This window comes from Arachis ipaensis, chromosome B04 (assembly GCF_000816755.2).
Source record: "Arachis ipaensis cultivar K30076 chromosome B04, Araip1.1, whole genome shotgun sequence".
In the NCBI taxonomy this organism is placed as follows: Eukaryota; Viridiplantae; Streptophyta; class Magnoliopsida; order Fabales; family Fabaceae; genus Arachis; species Arachis ipaensis.
Window position 1 is genome coordinate 129,037,530 of NC_029788.2, and position 19,364 is coordinate 129,056,893.

Here is a 19,364-nt window from a genome sequence, read left to right on the forward strand (position 1 = left end):
AATAATAAAATTAAAAATTTTATTAAAAAGGACGATTTTAATACCAAATAAAAGGTTGGAGACGATTTTAAATTCAAAATAATATTGGGACGAATTTGATTTTGATTCTAAACCTTAGGGATCAAAACAGTACTTATCCCTTAATGGTACATATAAGCACGATTATTAAATTTTACTTGATGAATCGACGAAAGAACATAACATGTCTACCGTTTGTTATTATAGAGAACTTAATTAGTATTTTTATTTTTTTAAAAATTAATTAGTCCAAAATCAAAATCGTCAATGACCTAATTATCACTTTACTCCAAAATTTATTATTTTTGGTCAATACTCTAAATAATAAGTACTAATTAAATCCTTAATTTTCAACTTTAAATCCTATAAAAAAGAAAATTTATTATTTTTGGTCAATACTCTAAATAATAAGTACTAATTAAATCCTTAATTTTCAACTTTAAATCCTATAAAAAAGAATAATAAGAGTGTAAGAGTAATAAAATATTATTTAGTTAGTAGATACGAGTGTAATCAAGATTCTGTCAAAGATTGACTTGGTGGTTATAAGGTTCTGGTAGTTGTTAAAAGTTCCTATATCAGTGGCTTGTAACCAAATTAAAGTGACAATTGAATACAAACTGTCATTCTTTCCTTCAATAATAAGTGCTTTTGGCCATGGATCGATAATAATTCTTGATACCATATAAGATTTGTAGTAGTAGTAGTCACAAGTAGAAATAATAGAGTGAAAAGCAGAGAAAGAATCAATGATATAGTTTGTATTGAATTGTGTATCTTTAGTACAACACTGATATATATAGTAAAATTCAGGGACTTTTAACAACTAATAGAACTTTATAATCACCAAGCCAATCTTGGATATAATCTTAATTACACTCTTATCTACTAACTAACTCAACAATATCTTAATTATTCTTACATAGAGCGAGATTGGCTAATATTAATAAAAGTATTGGTCTCCTATTATTTTTCTTTTAAAAAAATATCGCAATAGGAATTCTAATTCAATAGCTATAAGGTTTAGGTGGACAAGTTGGAATCTCCTTATTACTTTATTAGTTACACTTATACAAATATTTCACAAAAAACCAGTGTAACGAATTTTCCCCTTCCAGCCAATTCATCCCAAAGTTTATCTGAAGACTGAGTTTAGGACCGAGTCAAACCGAATTTAATTACTATGATTCAATTAACACCGTTTGAACGGTAAAAAAAACCAATAGAAAAAGGATTTATATCTATTCAAGTTGTATAAAATGATAAAATATAGAAGAATATTTATAAGTGTTAAGAGAATCGAAATAATAAAAACGTAATATTCTATAATAAATATTTAGATATGCTAAATAATTTTAATGAATGCTAATTGATTCTAAATTTCTAATATATTCTAATAAATACTATTAGTTATTANGAATCAAGTGAGAGAACATAAGATGAGAAGACACCACATCCAACTCAAAACCTTAAGGTAGTAAATTAATGAGTCTCTCATCTTATAAACTCCTCACTCTTTTATACTTTCGTTAATGTGGGACTAACTTCAATATCCCTCACACTTGCAACCCTAACACTTTTTATACTGTGTTGACAAAATAGTACAAAATTTTTTGTTTTAAGCCACACGTTTTAAGATTTTGATGTAGTCTTGTTCCAAGTTAAATTCTAGATCTCTTCAATCTCTGTTGTTGCCATAGAGTTTATCTAGCTAAACCTTATCTAGCGATTCCTCAAATTAGAGAGATCGATGAATTTCTGAAAATGACCTTAACCTAGGTGGCTTATTTAACATATATATGGATAATATGAACAAGCCCAAATATTTACAAGAAAAAAAAAAGTGATTTAATTCATTCTTAGATACTTGACATTCTTCTTACATGCAAGTGGATACGTAAATCCCATGATAAATGCTTATGTGAGAGGGATCTAGAAATTTTAATTAGAAAAAGTATAAGGAACCAAGAGGTTACCAGTCAAAAACTAAACAAAATTATATTAATTATGAATTAATTTTAAATTTTTTAAATTTAAAATTTAAAAATTTAAAATTAGGGATATTAATTGTTTAAAAATCTCTCGTTCAACAAACTTATACAAAATACTATTAAGTACTAAAACCTTAATTCAAAAGCGAAACATTTAATTAGTAACATACATCAACTTTAAGGCTGTGTTTGTTTTTGAAAATAGAATAAAATAAGACATTAAGAATAAAATTTAAAAGATAAAGATACAAAATTTAGTATTTTTATATTTTTTTTGGTAATAAAGTAGAATAAATTATAAAAATATAATTTATTTTTATTTTTTTATTTAAAAAATTTTAAAAAAATATAATAATAAAAAGTATAATTATAAAAAATTAACAAGAATAATAAAAAAATAAAAAATAAATTGTGTCTCTTGTTAGTGTCTTTGTGTCTTTCCTATCACGATAAACACAAAATACACTAATTCAATATCTCTGGACAAAATATCTCTGTCCATATTTCATATGTCAAACATAATTGTGTCTCTGTGTCCCTATCTCAATGTCCCGTCTCTATAAATGCACATAGCCTAAATTCACACTATTAAGAGAGCTGCTACACAGTCAAGTCTTTTTGACAACCAAGTCCAATAAAGTTGGTCTAACCCCAACAAAAATCAATTTCATTAGTGGAGCATGAATACACGCTCCAACTACGTAAACGTTTCCGCGTTTCTTTCCTCCTCCACCTTCTTCTTCTACTTCTTCGCATTTTTCCTCCTCCTTCTTCGCATTCCTCTTTCTTCTTCTTCGTGTTCCTCTCCTCCTTCTTCTTCGCGATCCTTTTTTTTATTTTATTTCTCTCAAGAGAGTAAATCAAAAATAATTTTGAGAAAATAAAATAAGGAGAAGATGACAAAAAAATGACGAAAAAGAAGAAGACAAAGAGGAGGATGAGGAGAAAAAATTCAAGTGAAATAGAACCAAATGAACCTAAATTAAACTAAGAAATGAACCAAAATTTCTTAAGAAATAAAAAATTTGGTCAATACTTAACAGCAGCATCAAGTAAACCTCAGTTAATTCACAAATGAATCAAAATTAGTTTCGATTTGAACAAAAACTAACTAAACAATTACACATGAATAAGTTCAACAAATTCAAGGGAAACAAAACCAAATGAACCTAAATTAAACTAAGAAATGAACCGAAATTTCTTAAGAAATAAAAAATTTGGTCAATATTTACAACAGCATCAAGTGAACCTCAGTTAATTCACAAATGAACTAAAATTAGTTCAAATTTAAACAAGCAGTAAAAAAAACTCAATCATCAACAAAACCACATAATATTGGTGTTGTTGGTGATGATGATAATGAAAGAGAAAGAAGAAGAAAAAAATCCTGCTTGCGCGAATTTAGAAGAAGAACAACGACACTAAACGGTAAATTATTAGTTAATAAATTGAATTTTAATTAGGAAAGCTAAAAATACAAAACTAATATCAAAATAGGATAGAGCTCGTCAAAACGAGAATTTTGATACAAATTTCAAAAATTTAGCCCAAAATCGGACCGGAAAGGCCGAACCGGGGCCCAAACTGGGCTCGTGGGTCCAACCGGACCCAAACATTTAAATGAAACAGCAGCTCTCTTCTTCCTCATTAGCTGCTGGACGCCATAACAGAAAGGGAGAGGGAAGAAGAACCCTAACCCTCACCATTCCTTCCAACTACCATAACTTCCTCATCCGGGCTCCGATCGCTGCACCATTCGCGGCCACGCGCTCAGCGTGTCGAGCTCTACCTTCCTATTCGAACAATTCCACTGGTAAGTCTCCTATTAAGCCCAGAATCTCTATCCCTCTTTCTTTGGTAAACTTGGAAACCTATAGTGAATCTTGTCCAATTTTTGTGTTATAGGTTCAAGTTAGTTTCCAGAACTTGTGGGCTCAAGCTATTGAGCATATGGGTATGGTAAGAACACCCTAACCCTAATTCAATCTTGTTTTTGGTAATAGAAAACTGGATTAGAACATATATATATATATGTATTAGGTGTAGGTTAAGTGGGTGTTTATGCATTGGAATTGAATTGGGATCACTTGGAGGTTTGTTGGTGACCAAGGCTTGATTTGGGGCTGTTTGATTGAGCTTGGAGGGGCTGTAATTTTGCGTTGTGAGGCTGCCTTGGGTGAATTAAGTGATCGGCCAAGGTATGGTTTAAGTTTCGCACGTATAATAATTACGGTTGTGTGAAAACTTAGGCTAGAGTATTATAGGATATGTTGAAAAGCTTTGTTATGTTAAATGGTTAGTGTTTGTGATGTTGATGAATAAATTGATATGATATGGTGTTGAGTAATTAATAATGGGAATCAAATATATGTATGTGTATATGCTTGTATAATGGTGATGATTATGGCAAGGTAATGGTGTGGTTGAGATAGTAAATGGTATAATTTGAACTTGTTGGTATTGACTTGATAAATTAGTGTTGTAATGAGGATTGAAGGATTGTATGATAAGGGTAAGAATTAGTATGTGTAGTACTATGTGGGTTGTGGCTAAATTGGTAAAGTGGAAGGAATATGATGTTATTGAGCTAGGTTGTAAGAATGGTTGTACTATGGTTAAGGGTTGTTATATTGATGCTTGTGGTATATTAGGTTGGCTGGAAATGAGTTCTTGGAGGAGAAAATATGGTTTTTGGCAAAAATAAGGTTTGGGATACTTTTTGGTAAAATGTGAATTTTGACGAACTTCTGCAGTCCATATCTTGCTCTATAAATTTTGAATAAAGATAAGGTTTGTTTTATATTAAAGAGGATTTAACAAGCTTGAGATTGATATAAAGTTTGCAAAAAATCGAATTTTGTAGAAAAAGTTATGGTTGCCGGAGAATTGGTGCGAAAAACTGAATTTTTGTAACTTGCAGCAGAACCAAGTTTTCTGACGTGTGCCCACGCACAAAACTGTGCGCATGCACCCAACAGAAGCAAAAATCTACTTGTGCATACGCACGCCCCTGTGCGCACACACACCTGGTATTTTTCACAAAAGTGTGCGTACGCACACCCTTGTGCGCACGCACACGTCAAGATAGGCTTTCTGTTGGTGGCGCTAGCACAAGCGAAGCGTACGCACACGTGCTGCTTTCTTGTTGAGCTGTGCGCACGCACAGGTGTGTGCCTACGCACAGACCTGTTTTTCAGCACCTTTATTTTTCTGTTCTAAACTTGATTTTTAAACTCTAAAACCCCTATTTTTGCCCTGTTAACCCTAGATCCTACTAGTATGTTTGGTAAATAGCAGAAGTTAGAAGTATGAGATAACTTGAGAGTGAAGAAAGAGGCAAATGTTATGAAAAGTGTGAAAAGAAAGTGGTTAATGAATGAGGTTAATATGCCATGGCTTGATGAATGATTAAATAATGATTATGACTATGAAATGGCTTATGAATAATGATATCTGAGATACGAGTTTTCCTGGATAAAAACCGTGGCTTGCCACCACGTGTTCCAGGTTGAATCTCGATACTCTGTTGACCCTACGTCGTAAGGGTGACCGGACACGTATAAATTCTCGGGTATGGATAGCCCCCATTGAGTGATTATACGATGAATAAATGTGAACTCTATGCATAGACTCTTGGGGATGCGCGACGGAGGACAGTCTAAGATTTTCGGACTTGTTGGGTTGGTTGGATAACCGACAGATGGGCCCCATCAGCCATAGAACAGGCATGCATCATATGCATTTATTTGTTTGACTGCTATGCATTTCCTGGGTTTGCCTAATTGATATATATCACCTGCTATCTGTTATACTTGCTATTTGTATTATCAGCTCACTACTTGTGCGTGAACTTGTTTGGTTGCCTGTTGCTGTTGCATTCTGAATGATGAAAGGATGGAGGAAACGGAGGAAATGGATTGGTGTTAGGTTAAGTTTGAACTTGAGTAAGTTAGGTAGAATTAGAACACCTACCTCTGTTTATGGCTTCTGGTTAGTGCTTAAGTTGGTTAACTGAATAACGGAGTTCTAGGATTGCCTATGGCATTCTCATGACCTTATTTATTTACGCGTGGCACTTTTACCGTGCTGAGAACCTCCGGTTCTCATTCCATATTGTATTGTTATTTTTCAGATGCAGGTCGAGAGGCTCCTCGCTAGACGTCTGGATCCTGGAAAGCGAAGTAGTGCTTGGGTGTATTTTGGTTTCTGGTTGTATATATGTTTATATATGTTTAGCTTACTCTCCAAGTAACTTATGTATGCTGCTCCTCTTAGAGGTTGAGGGAGAGATAGGTGTTTACTTTGATATTTTGGTATATTTTGGGATATTTTGAGAACACTTATGTATGTTTATATGTATATATATATCCTCCGGCCAGCCTTAGCTTCGCAGGCTGAGTCAGGGGCTAGTTGTGCTGCTTCCTTGGTTGTCCTTTATTCTTTTGCTTATCTTTATCATGTTCCTATTAGGTTTCTTAGCACGCAAGTAATCCTTTCCTGAGCGTTGCGCTTTTTATTTTGCAATTTTGTTTTACCCATTTTTTTTCAAGGCTCCTAGTTAAGTATCCTTTTCTCTATTATATATATATATATATATATTATTATTTTTAGAAGTCGTAATACCTTACTATCTTAGTCTTATGACTTAAGCATAAGTTTAAGTATGGTAGGGTGTTACATTATAGTATCAAAGCAGTTTGTTCCTATAGAGCCTGAGGACGGACTGATTGTGCTTTTGTGCATTCTCTGTGTATGTGTTTATGTGCTATTAGAATATCTAACTGATATATGTGGGATAAACATTCATGAGCATGCATTTGGGACTTAAAGCACTGAACTTGAGATATTGAGACTGATCAACTCGATATCACTTGTTTGGTGTGTATAGGGACCAGATGTCTACTCGTGGACGCGGACGCGGGCGAGGTAGAGGCCGAATAGGCAATGCTATGCCTGAGGCATCAGGAAACACTGCTAACCCTATAGACTTCATGGCTGCATTAGGCAATATGGCAGCAGCAATGCAAGCGACAGCTGAAGCCCTGGGAAATCAAATTAATAATGGAAACAATGGTAACAATGACGAGAATGGTTCAATGTCACTGCATTCCTTCCTGAAGGTTCACCCTCCAAGTTTCAGAGGGACCTCGAATCCAACCGATGCTGATAACTGGATATAGGCCATTGAGCGAGCATTACAAGCTCAGCAGGTTCCAGATGATCAGTGGGTTGAGTTTGGAACCTACCAATTACATGGTGAAGCTCAGCACTGGTGGCAGGGCATGAGGCACATTCTGCAGCCTGATGGGATTGTGATCTCTTGGGAGTTGTTCCGAGATGAATTCTATAAAAAATATTTTCCCACTTCAGTTAGAAATGCCAGAGAACTTAAACTGCTTTAGCTTAAACAGGGACAGATGACCATCACTGAGTATACCAGTAAGTTTGAGGAATTGTGCCGCTTTTCCCGTATCTGTCATGGAGCTCCTGAGGACTTTGCTGAGTGGAAATGCATAAAGTATGAAGGAGGCCTTAGGAGTGACATTCAGAGCTTTGTGGCGCCTATGCAGATTCAGGTGTTTTCTGAGCTGGTTAATAGAAGCAGGGTGGCGGAGGATTGTGTCAGAAGGGATGCAGCAGAAAAAGGGGGTTTGAGGATGCCATTCCAGAGGACCACAGGGAGAAATTTTGCACCTAGGGGTAGACAGTTTAAGCGTGGTGGCTTTGTCCCTCAGAACAACCAGGGGCAAGGCAACTTCAAGAGGCCTAATGCTAGTGCTAACCAGGGAAGGAGACAGGGGAAGCAGCCACAGCAGGATATGAGTTGCCATAGATGTGGAAAGTATCATTCTGGGCCATGCAGGTTTGGGATTAGAGTTTGTTACTCCTGTGGGCAGCTAGGACACTTGGCTAGTAGTTGCCCAGAGAAGAAGAGGTATGAGACAAGCAGAGTGCAGCAACCATGAAGGGTATGCACTACTTCTTCTATAGGCGCTGAGGGGTCAGAGGCATTGATCCGAGGTAAATGTGAGATGGCGGGTAAAACTTTGAATGCTTTGTTTGATTTTCGATCTTCACATACTTTTATTGCATTTGAGAAGGCTGATGAGCTAGGATTGAAAATAGTAGTACCAGAGTACGATTTAAAGGTATATAATGCTACCCACGAGGCTATGGTGACTAGGTTAGGGTGCCCCCAAGCAGTGGCGGAACTTGAAACAAAATTTTGGGGGGGCCAAATAGAAAATAATTGTCAAAATATTTTTTTATATGGACCTCATTTAAGATAAGCTCGTCTAATCTCATCTCTCTGGTTTGGGTGATACTGCCAAATTTAAAGCCCTTTTTCAAGATCTCGTTCCAAAAAGTTAAAGTTAAAGTTATCAGATATAACTTTTTGAACTTTTGAAGGTTATATCTCACTTTCTTCGTGATTCATTAAAGTAGAAGAACTATCTACATGTGTTGATATTGTAAAAGTTATATGTTCTCCTTCTTAAATATTAGCCTTCCTCAAAATGTATCAATTCTTTGATTTTTCATTATTATTTTATAAAAATTTGAATATATATCCTGTAAAATATATAAAGAAGAAGTTAGAAGGACAAATATTAAAATTTATAATATTTATTGAATTTTTTTTATCAATTTATACAAATACAATAATATTAATACTTATTGAATATTCTATTATTTTTTATCATGTAAAAAATTAAATTAAATAAATAGTAAAATATAAAATAATATTAAATTAAATAAATAAAAGATATCTAATTTTTTATATTTGAACCTAAAGATAGAGAGAGTGTTGTTTATTGAATTTATTAGATACTTTAAGTCATAGTAATTAGTAAAGTATTTAAGTCAATTGAACTATTTTTTATCTTTTAAAAAAGTACTACTAAGTTTTTTATAAAAAGTTTGGGGGGCCATGGCCACCCCTTGTCTGAACTAAGCTCCACCACTGCCCCCAAGTTCCTTTTCGAGTACAAGGGAGTGATTTCGTGCATAACTTAATTTGTTTCCCGATGATTTGTCCTGATCTCATTCTGGGATTGGAATGGTTATCCAAAAATTGCGTTCTACTAGATTGCTCGGCAAAAACAGTGTATTTCATGCCTGAAGGCACTGAAGGGCCGGTTGTAGTGAATAACTACTACTTGAATTCCATGATGGTGAACTGTTCTGGGGCTGAATGTCAGGGGATATTGTTGTTAGCTGTGGGTATTTCGGGTGATGATCAGAACTTGGAACAAATCCCCGTTGTGTGTGAGTTTCCGGAAGTGTTCGCTGATGATATTGATGAATTTCCACCAAAACGGGAAGTTGAGTTTGCTATTGATTTAGTACTTGGGGCCGGACCAATCTCGAGCGCTCCTTACAGGATGTCGCCTCTAGAAATGGCCGAATTGAAGTCTCAACTGGAGGATTTGTTGGATAAAAATTTTATCCGACCAAGTGTATCTCCGTGGGGTGCGCCAGTATTACTGGTGAAAAAGAAAGATGGAAGCATGCACTTATGTGTTGACTATAGGTAGCTAAATAAAGTTACAGTGAAGAATAAATATTCGTTGCCAATGATTGATGACCTGATGGACCAATTACAGGGAGCTGGTGTCTTCTCTAAGATTGATCTGCGATCCGATACCACCAGATAAGGGTCAGAGATGAGGATATCCCAAAAACTGCCTTCAGAACGCGCTATGGTCACTATGAATATACCGTGATCTCCTTCGGAATAACTAATGCTCCAGCGATATTCATGGATTACATGAACAGAATTTTCCATCCATATCTGGATAAGTTTGTTATTGTGTTTATTGACGATATTCTTATCTATTCTAAGACCGAGGAAGAGCATGCTGAACACTTGCGAACAGTGCTACAAATTCTGAAGGATAGGAAGTTGTATGCCAAGTTATCCAAGTGTGAGTTCTGGAAGTCTGAGGTGAAATTTCTTAATCATGTGGTGAGTAAGCAAGGAATAGCAGTGGATCCTGGTAAGGTTGAGGCGGTGATGAATTAGGAGCGGCCAACTTCGGTAACGGAAATCAGGAGTTTCTTAGGCTTGGCGGGTTATTATCAAAGGTTCATCAAAGGGTTTCACAGCTTGCTTTGCCCTTAACCAAGCTGACCAGGAAGGATGTTCCTTTTGAATGGACTCCCGAGTGTGAGGAGAGTTTCCTTGCCTTGAAGCAGAGATTGACTACCGCCCCTGTATTAGTGTTGCCTGAGCCGAGAGAACCATTCGAGGTATACTGTGATGCATCCTTGAAAGGTTTAGGATGCGTGTTGATGCAGCATCATAAGGTTGTAGCTTATGCCTCACGACAGTTAAGGCCACATGAAAGAAACTATCCAACTCATGACTTGAAACTTGCAGCCATTGTCTTTGCCTTGAAGATTTGGAGGCACTATCTCTATGGAGTGAAATTTCAAGTTTTCTCGGACCACAAGAGTCTGAAGTACCTATTTGAGCAAAAAGAATTGAATATGCGTCAGAGGAGGTGGATGGAACTCCTAAAGGATTATGACTTCAAGCTAAACTATCATCCGGGAAAGGCGAATGTAGTGGCGGATGCCTTGAGTAGGAAATCCCTATGTGCGGCTTGGATGATGCTAAGAGAGGAAGAGTTGTTAAGAGCCTTCCAATGATTGAAACTGGGAATCAGAGAAGAATTTGGGACTTTATGCCTAAGCCAGTTACAGATCTCAAGTGACTTCAAGGCTGAACCGATAAAGGCTCATCAGAATGACCAAGAATTGTATAAGATTTTGCTGGCGATTGAGAAAGGCAAGCAATGGAGAGTGTCAGAAGATAAAGATGGGTTGTGGAGGTTCAAGGGCCGGATAATTGTGCCAGATGTCGGGGATTTGTGACAGAGCATATTGGAGGAAGCTCACAAGAGCAGGTTTTCCATTCATCCTGGAAGCACCAAGATGTACCAAGACCTCAAGATGATGTTCTGGTGGCCAGGAATGAAAAAGGATGTGGCGTTACATGTTTCCAAATGCCTAACTTGTCAGAAAGTCAAGATTGAACACCAAAGGCCAGCAGGAACCCTTCAACTTTTGGAAATCCCACAGTGGAAATGGGAGAGCATTGCTATGAATTTTGTATTGGGCTTACCAAGGACTCAGACAGGTTGTGATGCTATTTGGGTGGTTATAGACCGACTGACCAAGTCAGCTCATTTTCTGCCTATTCGAATAAGTTGCACTATGGAGGAGTTGGCGCGCTTATACATAAAGGAGATTCTGAGGTTACATGGCGTACCTTCCACCATTGTATCGGATAGAGATCCTCGCTTTACATCATGGTTCTGGGGTGCATTTCAGCGAGCTTTTGGCACTCAATTAAGCCTAATTACTGCCTATCATCCTCAGACAGATGGCCAATCCGAAAGAACAATCCAAACCTTGGAAGACATGTCAAGAGCTTGTGTTTTGGATCAACCGGCAAGCTGGGATCGATATATGCCTCTGGTAGAATTTGCTTATAATAATAGCTATCATGCGAGTATTGGAATGGCTCCATATGAGGCTTTGTATGGAAGAAAATTCCAGTCTCCATTATGTTGGTATGAGGCAGGAGAAAAGAGCTTGATAGGACCTGAAATGATAAGTGAAACCACTGAGCAAATAAAAAGAATCCGGAGTCGAATGCTTGAAGCTCAAAGCCGTCAGAAGAGCTATGCAGACCGAAGACAGAAGCCTTTAGAATTTGAGGAAGGAGAGCACGTCCTCTTGAAGGTTACTCCAACCACTGGAATAGGGAGGTCAATCAAAACCAAGAAGTTAAATCCCCGTTACATTGGGCCATTTGAAATCCTGAAGAGAATTGGACTAGTGGCGTATAGGATCGCGTTACCACCACATCTTTCGAACCTGCATGATGTGTTCCACGTATCGCAGCTTCGTAAATACACTTTTGATCCTAGTCATGTCTTAGAACCGGAATCAGTCCAAGTGAGAGAAGATCTGACGCTTCCAGTAACTCCGGTTAGGATTGATGATACCAGCATCAAGTGTCTACGCGAAAAGGAGGTTTCCTTGGTGAAAGTAGCTTGGAGTCGGGCTGGTATTGAAGAACATACCTGGGAGCTTGAGTTAGAGATGCGGAAGGACTACCCACACCTCTTTTCAGGTAATTCACTCTGAATTTTGAGGGCGAAATTCCTAATTAGGTGGGTAGGATGTAAACCCCGCTAAAAATGGTAAATTATTAGTTAATAAATTGAATTTTAATTAGGAAAGCTAAAAATGCAAAACTAATATCAAAATAGGATAGAGCTCGTCGAAACGAGAATTTTGATACAAATTTCAAAAATTTAGCCCAAAATCGGACCGGAAAGGCCGAACCGGTTGAACCGGGGCCCAAACTGGGCCCGTGGGTCCAACCGGACCCAAACATTTAAATGAAACAGCAGCTCTCTTCTTCCTCATTAGCTGCTGGACGCCATAACAGAAAGGGAGAGGGAAGAAGAACCTTAACCCTCACCATTCCTTCCAACTACCATAACTTCCTCATCCGGGCTCCGATCACCGCACCGTTCGCGGCCACGCGCTCAGCGTGTCGAGCTCTACCTTCCTATTCGAACAATTCCACTGGTAAGTCTCCTATTAAGCCCAGAATCTCTATCCCTCTTTCTTTGGTAAACTTGGAAACCTATAGTGAATCTTGTCCAATTTTTGTGTTATAGGTTCAAGTTAGTTTCCGGAACTTGTGGGCTCAAGCTATTGAGCATATGGGTATGGTAAGAACACCCTAACCCTAATTCAATCTTGTTTTTGGTAATAGAAAACTGGATTAGAACATATATATATATATGTATTAGGTGTAGGTTAAGTGGGTGTTTATGCATTGGAATTGAATTGGGATCACTTGGAGGTTTGTTGGTGACCAAGGCTTGATTTGGGGCTGTTTGATTGAGCTTGGAGGGACTGTAATTTTGCATTGTGAGGCTGCCTTGGGTGAATTAAGTGATCGGCCAAGGTATGGTTTAAGTTTCGCACGTATAATAATTACGGTTGTGTGAAAACTTAGGCTAGAGTATTATAGGATAGGTTGAAAAGCTTTGTTATGTTAAATGGTTAGTGTTTGTGATGTTGATGAATAAATTGATATGATATGGTGTTGAGTAATTAATAATGGGAATCAAATATATGTATGTGTATATGCTTGTATAATGGTGATGATTATGGCAAGGTAATGGTGTGGTTGAGATAGTAAATGGTATAATTTGAACTTGTTGGTATTGACTTGATAAATTAGTGTTGTAATGAGGATTGAAGGATTGTATGATAAGGGTAAGAATTAGTATGTGTAGTACTATGTGGGTTGTGGCTAAATTGGTAAAGTGGAAGGAATATGATGTTATTGAGCTAGGTTGTAAGAATGGTTGTACTATGGTTAAGGGTTGTTATATTGATGCTTGTGGTATATTAGGTTGGCTGGAAATGAGTTCTTGGAGGAGAAAATATGGTTTTTGGCAAAAATAAGGTTTGGGGTACTTTTTGGTAAAATGTGAATTTTGACGAACTTCTGCAGTCCATATCTTGCTCTATAAATTTTGAATAAAGATAAGGTTTATTTTATATTAAAGAGGATTTAACAAGCTTGAGATCGATATAAAGTTTGCGAAAAATCGAATTTTGTAGAGAAAGTTATGGTTGCCGGAGAATTGGTGCGAAAAACTGAATTTTTGTAACTTGCAGCAGAACCAAGTTTTCTGACGTGTGCCCACGCACAAAGCTGTGTGCACGCACCCAACAGAAGCAAAAATCTACTTGTGCGTACGCACGCCCCTGTGCGCACACACACCTGGTATTTTTCACAAAAGTGTGCGTACGCACGCCCTTGTGCGCACGCACACGTCAAGATAGGCTTTCTGTTGGTGGCGCTAGCACAGGCGAAGCGTACGCACACGTGCTGCTTTCTTGTTGAGCTGTGCGCACGCACAGGTGTGTGCGTACGCACAGACCTGTTTTTCAGCACCTTTATTTTTCTGTTCTAAACCTGATTTTTAAACTCTAAAACCCCTATTTTTGCCCTGTTAACCCTAGATGCTACTAGTATGTTTGGTAAATAGCAGAAGTTAGGAGTATGAGATAACTTGAGAGTGAAGAAAGAGGCAAATGTGATGAAAAGTGTGAAAAGAAAGTGGTTAATGAATGAGGTTAATATGCCATGGCTTGATGAATGATTAAATAATGATTATGACTATGAAATGGCTTATGAATAATGATATCTGAGATACGAGTTTTCCTGGATAAAAACCGTGGCTCGCCACCACATGTTCCAGGTTGAATCTCGATACTCTGTTGACCCTACGTCGTAAGGGTGACCGGGCACGTATAAATTCCCGGGTATGGATAGCCCCCATTGAGTGATTATACGATGAATAAATGTGAACTCTATGCATAGACTCTTGGGGATGCGCGACGGAGGACAGTCTAAGATTTTCGGACTTGTTGGGTTGGTTGGATAACTGACAGATGGGCCCCATCAGCCATAGGACAAGCATGCATCATATGCATTTATTTGTTTGACTGCTATGCATTTCCTGGGTTTGCCTAATTGATATATATCACCTGCTATCTGTTATACTTGCTATTTGTATTATCTGCTCACTACTTGTGCGTGAACTTGTTTGGTTGCCTGTTGCTGTTGCATTCTGAATGATGAAAGGATGGAGAAAACGGAGGAAATGGATTGGTGTTAGGTTAAGTTTGAACTTGAGTAAGTTAGGTAGAATTAGAACACCTACCTCTGTTTATGGCTTCTGGTTAGTGCTTAAGTTGGTTAACTGAATAACGGAGTTCTAGGATTGCCTATGGCATTCTCAGGACCTTATTTATTATACGTGTGGCACTTTTACCATGCTGAGAACCTCCGGTTCTCATTCTATATTGTATTGTTATTTTTCAGATGCAGGTCAAGAGGCTCCTCGCTAGGCGTCTGGATCCTGGAAAGCGAAGTAGTCCTTGGGTGTATTTTGGTTTATGGTTGTATATATGTTTATATATGTTTAGCTTACTCTCCAAGTAACTTATGTATGCTGCTCCTCTTAGAAGTTGAGGGAGAGATAGGAGTTTATTTTGGTACTTTGATGTATTTTGGGGATACTTAAGTATGTTTATATGTATATATATCCTCCAGCCAGCCTTAGCTTCACAGGCTGAGTCAGGGGCTAGTGAGAATAATATGCATGCTTATATTCATAAGAAATTTGAGTCGAGTAATTTCAGGCTCATCTTGTTCTTCATTTATCACCGCCTCTAAAATGATTATTTTACCTTTATTTTTATTTTTACTTGAAGTATTAACAGCATCTTTACAGTTTCTCAATATTTTTACGCAATTGTCGTCACTCCAATTATGTAAGACTAGCTGCAAATGAAGAAAAGAAATGTAACATTATATATACTAATATTATTTCATTCTTTATTTATTAAATGTATATAAAAATAATAAAATTAAAATTAGTTAATATGATAAATGACTTATAATCAAAGTTGTAAAAATCAAATCAGTCATTAAACTAATAAAATTAAAAATTTAAAGATTTAAAGGTAAATCGAGATTTAACCAGGACTGAGTCGAATATAATAGTAATATATTTATGTATAAAATATATTATTTAAAAAAATTATATTTTATTATTTAAATCAATTAATCATTAAAAAATTGTAATGGTTATCAATTAACCAAAATTTTTAATTTTTTAACCAATTCATTGTCAACCGATTTTTTATCATTCTCAATAAATTTAATTAAACCGACTAGTTCAATCTAATTCTCAAATGCATGCTTATAACTTAAGTAGAGATCTTAATTTTAAGACTTAAAAATAGCTAAAAAAAATATTTAAATTAATTATGGCAAACACACTACTAATTAAATGCTTACCTTAAGTAGAATTGCATCAGCCTTAGGAATGGATTCAAACATGTCTCCACCAACAAAGCTCAAATTGTTGCATCCCTTCAAACTTTCCACAACCATTGGAAGATCAAATACTATACATTTGAGTGCTGGAAATTTCTCACTGATAATTAGAGCTGTGGTTCCATTTCCACCACCAACATCCACAATTGTTTCCAATCCCTCAAAGACCATGTTGTGATCCTTTAGTGCCAACTTTATCATCTGAGAATCACTGGCCATAGCATCATTGAACAAGCTCAAGTTTGCAGGGTTCTTATCAAGAAACTCCCACAAAGGTTTTCCCAAGGTGATTTCATATAGAGGGCGATTTTCGTCATAAAACCACTTGTTTAAATGATGGATGGAACTTGAAAGAGTTGGATCATCGAGAAACATCTCTACCACCGGAGATATAGAAGGGTTTTCAGTGCCTTTGATCAACAGCTCTGATGCTGCTGTGAGAGCAAATGCTTCCTTTTCTTCTTCTTCTTGGTTGCTATCATCGTCACCATGAATTGTCACCTTTGTTGTACAGATGTAAATACAATATTAACTCCATATGCATGGTATATGATATAGTTGCAATTATAACATTTTGTTAAGAAAACTAACATAGATAGTGCCTTATATATTAAAGAGAAAATCAACAAAAATATTCTCAAATGATCAAATTGCTGATAGAAGTGCCTTTCGAATTTTCTAACCACGAAAATATCTTTGAAATGTTGTAAAATACAATAAAAATAATTAAAGTACAATTTTTTGATAAACAGAAAATGACTTTTATATTTGGTAAATTTAAAAAATTTGAATAACTATTTAAAAAGGTATAAAAATTTGAAACTAAAATTCGATTTATAGATTTTCTTTTTACTTTTTAAAAATATGTTTTTTTAATTAAAAAAATCTACTTAATGTAAAATAATAAAAATTTTAAAATAAAAATTTTTATCTTTCTAATAATACTTACAAAAAATTACTACAAAACTTGATCTCTAAAATCTTTTAAGAATATATATCTAACAGTTGAGTTTTTTTTTTTAATATTTTGGAAATATTTTTATTGTTATCATCAAATTTGAAGAATACTTTTTTTTATCAACAATTTAATAGCTTAGCTTTGAGAGCATATTTGGTGGTTTATTCTGTATTAAACAAAAAAAAATGACTTAATTAAGACAATGGGATTTTTTTCCAAAGAAATTATATAGTGAAAATATAAATATTTATAAAAGGACAAATTTGGCAAAGAATATGTGAGAATTATATGTGAAGTATATGTGAGAATTGTATATTCTTACTATATCAAAGAATCCATTATGTGCCATGTAGTGCATGAAAAGATCCGTGCTATCAACTTTAGCCGATGGAATTTTGAGAACTGAAACCAATTCTAAAAGAGTAATGGGTTTGCCATGGTTGTGGATTATGTTTGGTATGCGAAAGTCAACGATCCACTTGAGACACATGGAGTCTAGGATGCCATACATGTGCCTGTAAACAAGAGCTTGAGCTTTGAAGCTCTCACTTGCCGTGCGGCCATTGTTGTTTGAAGCCATAGCTCTTATTATGAACAGTTTTTGTATGTTAAAAACTTAAAATTTAATAAAACAGAGAAAGCTAAGCCTAAGAGATCTTTTCCTTTCTTTCTCTTTTCACAATACTAAAACAACACGCTTAGCACTCTTTATATAAGCATGGATTGCTAATATATAAAAAAAAGGAAACTATTGAACTTCACACCTTATTGCTATAATATTTATGTAAAAAACCGTGGCTTTATATAAGAAATTCGTTTCTATTACTTCAAATAATGGTGGCCAGCCATTATGGTATTATCTATTCCAATATAGAATAGCGCGCCTTCGTACCTAAGGTCACGGAAATTAATTAAAACCGCTGTCTTAATTAATATAATAGAAAACCCTTTTACAACATTGTCTTAAGGAACAGATTTTATTACTGTTGTCTGCTCTCGTGCAGTGGGTTTAGAAGATCATAATAAATAAGGAAATGGATTTGTGTGCTGCCCATATATATATATTGAATAGCTTTCTAAGGACTTATTGTATGGCGTTAATTAATTGATTGTAAACAAATTGTATATTTTTTTGTTTATAGATGTTAACAGTCATATGTAAAAAACTTTGCACATTTTGTGTGTTGGATTTTCAGGAAATAAAAACATTTTATAAGTAATTTTACGGTCAATTTTTATTTCAAATATATAGAAGAATGAAAGATTAAATGATAAATATTGTGAGCAAGAGATAGTATTAGTGTATTACCGTGGTCTAAACTGTAATATTTAAACATTGGCAGCTTCATTCTCGCACTGATCATCTAGAAGGTCAGAACCATTTTTTTTCCCGAAAAATAAACACAACATGCCATTTTATATATATATACACTTTGAAAACAGCATGCAAGGCCATTTCTATTTTTGTAAATTTGATTCTTGACAAATTTGATGTTAAAGAATTATATATTTTGTAGTTTAATATAAAGGTGGATGGTAAGATGAAGTGGAGACCAAGAAACGTTTTCTGATAAATTGGTAAGATTAATATAATTGATTTTGTTTGGTTAACAAAGGGGCTAGAGGCCCAAATTAGTACTACAAAAATTGTAAGCCCTCAGAATCTGGTTTATCTTTATCCATGAAGGAGGAAGTCTAGGGGTGTATATGACCCATCTCGGTCCAAAGATTCGATCCGGATCTGAATACTTTAGCAGCTAATTTAGTGTGATTTTATCAAATTTATAGTCGGGTAAATATCTCAAAAATAGATCCGATCATTATTTAGGACTAAGTCCGGGTCAGGACGAACCCGACCCATGTGCACCCTAAGAAAACTCAAAAAAGTATATATATTTTAAATTAATTCTAATATTATATTATATTAATTATAAACTTATTAATTTATTTTTAATTACACTTGTTGAATTAGAAAATAGATCAAAGAAGCATGAAATTAGAATTTATGGACAAATTCAAATTCAAATATGGATATCAACTTTTCGGTAATAAGTATTTTTTTTCTTCTTTATAAATAGAGTACATAATAATTTTTTGACATAAAATTTATCAAGACTCGTACTTCACCGGTTTAGACCCAGTTTTAGTGTGACCCGAAAGTAGTAAGATTTCACCAGATTTAAAGTTGGGTAAAAATCTCAAAAATAGACCCGGTCATTATTTAAGATAAAATTCGGGTCAAGACGAACCCATTTTACCCGTTCAATGTACACCCTTAAGAAGAACATTGCAATATTAAATAACTAAACCCTGATCTATGCTTATGTTGTTAGCCTCCCTATAAGTGTGGATGATACAAAAATTCTACGTGTATACTAAAATCAGTTATCAGTATAAAATACATAATGAAATATAAATATACATTAAAAATAAATTAAACCACGTA

At 35.4% G+C, this 19,364-nt stretch overlaps 3 long non-coding RNA genes and 1 pseudogene across 3 annotated transcripts in view; 3 read left to right on the top strand and 1 right to left on the bottom strand.

Annotated features, from left to right (window-relative positions):
• The window catches only part of LOC110271351, a 26,050-nt gene extending 10,671 nt beyond the window's left edge, over positions 1 to 15,379 (top strand). Inside the window, exons 2-3 of the long non-coding RNA XR_002362006.1 lie at positions 10,968 to 10,972; positions 15,207 to 15,379. This is a non-coding gene — a long non-coding RNA (uncharacterized LOC110271351). The remainder of the gene's footprint in view (positions 1 to 10,967; positions 10,973 to 15,206) is intronic.
• Positions 1 to 17,620, bottom strand: part of LOC107637334 — a 59,553-nt pseudogene extending 41,933 nt beyond the window's left edge.
• On the top strand, positions 3,383 to 6,509 carry LOC110271352. Its single transcript, XR_002362007.1, has 3 exons — positions 3,383 to 3,968; positions 4,050 to 4,207; positions 6,142 to 6,509. It is a non-coding gene; the product is annotated as an uncharacterized LOC110271352 (long non-coding RNA).
• LOC107635417 lies at positions 12,256 to 14,992 on the top strand. The gene is made up of 4 exons (XR_001619247.2): positions 12,256 to 12,620; positions 12,713 to 12,766; positions 12,848 to 13,005; positions 14,941 to 14,992. It is a non-coding gene; the product is annotated as an uncharacterized LOC107635417 (long non-coding RNA).